We start from the raw sequence: 3,474 nt of genomic DNA on the forward strand, positions 1-3,474 counted from the left end.
GATGGGCACTTAGTTCTATGTAAATGTGACATCTTGTTTTCTTTTATTTCACATAAATCCTTCTTTGAAATTATAAATGCTTCAAATTGGTGGAGAAGAAAGCATAAATAATTAGGGGATAGTTTAATGAATTTATGATAGATGAAAACTAGTTCAATTTATTCTAAAGTGATTGGGTCAACTATGGATGCCCTAATTTCATGCATTGTACTTTACTCTTTATTTTTTAGTGTTTCAAATGAAATTCTAATTAAGTTTATCTGCAGACTATTTTGTGGTGCTAAACTTACCCTCAAGTGATTGATCTGTGATTGGAGGATGATTACTTTTGAACTCTCTCTCTAGGAGTTTTTAGAATTTGTATATTCAAAAGACCAAAAGCTAAAGGGGCCTTGATTCCGGGAAATTATTGCATCCTGTCACCGGATGCGGAGGATAGGTTCGGACATCAAATAAAAATTTGTCACGTCACCTGCGCTTTTGACTTGCGCTTTGACTGTGCTTTAGGTGCGTTTTAGTTGCGCTTTGACTGCGCTTTACCTGTTCTTTTGACTTGCGCTTTGACTGTGCTTTGCTCGTGTTTTGCCTGCGCTTAATTTAAAATAATATTTTATTAATATTCGAACCTATTTCTCCGTTCGGTGATCGGATGCAATAATTTGCCCTTGATTTCTTAAACATATTTATAATTAGGGTCTTAAATTCTTTGTAATAGGTGAGATCAGGATAGGATTTTCTTCCAATATTTCAGCTAAATAAGACATGGAAATAGAATTGATAGGTGAAACCTTTTTTTATTATTATTTTTTATTTGAATTTTGCTATGATGTTGATGTGCATTGAGCTGTATCGGGATTGCTCATGTTGTACACATAATCTTTGATGGGCACTTAGTTCTATGTAAATGTGGCATCTTGTTTTCTTTTATTTCACATAAATCCTTCTTTGAAATTATAAATGCTTCAAATTGGTGGAGAAGAAAAAAAAAAAGAGATTGAAAGTAATTTAGTTCAACTTTTTGATACAAAAACTAAGTATTAGTCATGATAATAAAAAAATAGAAATGAAGTGTGGAAAAAATATCGGGCCTAATGTTATTTCAATTGAGGTGTGGAAATGCTTAGGAGATGAAGGAATTTTTTGGCTTACTAAAAATTTTAATATTATTTTGATGGCAAAAGATATGCCAGATGAGTGGAGAATGAGTATGTAAATTTATATTTTTAAGAATAAAGATGATGCACAAGATTGTGTTAATTATAGTTGAATTAAGTTGATGTGTCATACTTTAAAACTTTGGGAGAGTGTTATGGAGCATAGGTTATGAGGTGATACTAATGTTTCTCAAAATCAATTTGGATTCATGCCGGGTATGTTTACTATGGAAGCTATTTATTTATTGAGAGGGTTGACGGAGAAGTTTAGAAAGAATAAGGAGAATCTGCATATGATATTAATTGATTTAGATAAAGCATATGATAAAGTTTCAAAAGAAGTGCTATGAAAAGTTATAGAAAAAAGGGGTTCATAATGCTTATATTCAAGTCTTTAGGAATATGCATGTAGAACCTGTTACTTGTGTTCAAACACAAGGTGGTTTGACTAAGTATTTTCCTATTTCAATTGGATTACATCAGGGATCAATCTAAAGCCATTATCTTTTTGCTTTAGTTATGGATGTTCTTACTAGATATTCGCAAGGGAATGTACCATGATGTATGTTTTTTGTTGATGATATTCTTCTTGTTGATAAGACTAGAGAGGGAGTTGAAGGTGAACTCGAATTATAGAGGACTACTTTAGAGTCTAAAAGTTTTCGTTTGAATATATATAAAATCAAATACATTGAGTATAGTTTTAGTAGTAATAGATCTAGTGGAATATTTGTGACTTTGAACGATCAAGTCATTAATAAGTATACTCATTTTAGATATCTTGGATCTATATTTCATAGTGGTGGTGAAAGATGAGAATATTATTATTAGAATTCAAGTTGGATGGTTAAAAATTGAGGAATGGTTCGGGTTTGTTGTGTGATAGAAAAGTACCACTCAAAGTGGATGAATGGTTGCTGTGTGATAGAAAAGTATCACTCAAATTTAAGGGAAAATTTTATAAGATGGTGGTGAGACCTGCAATGCTTTATGACACATAATGTTAGTCATTAAAAGAGAAGCATAATATTAAGTTAAGCGTTGCTGAGATGAGGATGCTTAGGTGGATGAGTGGATTTACTCTTAGAGACTGGATATAAAACGAGCATATCATTGAAAAGGTTGGAGTACCTTCAGTCACATAAGATTAGAGAGAGCCACCTTAGATGATTTAGTCATCTCAAAACGATGGCCTTCCGATGACCTTGTTAATAGAGTAGATGCTTTAGATTTGACCTATATTAAGAAAGGTAGAGGTAAACCGAAAAAGACTTGGTTAAAAAATATTAGAAATGACATTTCTTTATTAAATTTAAATGAGAATTCAACTCTTCACATGACACAGTAGAGAAAAAAAGATTCATGTAGCCAACTCTATGTAGTGGGATAAAAATTTGATGTTATTATTTTAGTCGTTGTAGAGTAATTGAACACCTTATGGTCCAAATCCTTGACTAAGGATGAGAGAGAAGAGAGTGCATGCCAGAGTAATAAAGAATAATGCAAAGCAAGCATGGGTACATTTAGAGTGGAAATAGCATAAATCTTTTCACTCTATGAGCATTCCATCCCAAAAACCCTTTCATTTGAAATATTCTCTTAGCATTCATCCGTGGCATCAAAATTATCCTAATGAATTATGAATTATTCCCAAAAATATATTTACATTTTTATTTTTAGCTAGGAAGCCTTAAACCCAATTTTTGAAAAAAAAAAAAACTTAAATATTGTTAAACTGGGCCGCCTATCCATTGTTTTCTAATTAAATAAACTAATCACCACAACAATGATTAATTTATACAAGGGATATAATACTTGATCAATTATTATAATTGTTGTTTACTTAATGATTAATTATTTTAATAAATTTATAACTATCAATTACTAAATAATCATCATAACATATCCGAAATTACTTTATAACTTGCATTATCATTTCATGTTTAACTATGAATCAATACACTTTGTTGCCCTAATAAATATTAACTTAATTAATTCATGACTAATTGTATTTAGCATGATTAATTCATATTTTAAGCGTCAATTTTGACCCTTAATAAATATACAATAGGTTTCATTAGAAAAAAAAAAAAAGAAATGTCAGAATATTCTCATGTTAATTCAATCAAAATAAACTTAGAAATTATAAAATTTCATTTCAAATTAATAGTAATACAAATACAATACAAACTCTTATAAACATCACTCATTTTAAAATAATTTCAATAATTATAAAATTCATCTTAATACAATTTACATCATAATATTTTATCATAATTTTTTAATTTATGAAAATTATAAATAAAAAAAACCCCTTAAC

The sequence above is a fragment of the Dendrobium catenatum genome, unplaced genomic scaffold, assembly GCF_001605985.2.
Source record: "Dendrobium catenatum unplaced genomic scaffold, ASM160598v2 fragScaff_scaffold_1226, whole genome shotgun sequence".
In the NCBI taxonomy this organism is placed as follows: Eukaryota; Viridiplantae; Streptophyta; class Magnoliopsida; order Asparagales; family Orchidaceae; genus Dendrobium; species Dendrobium catenatum.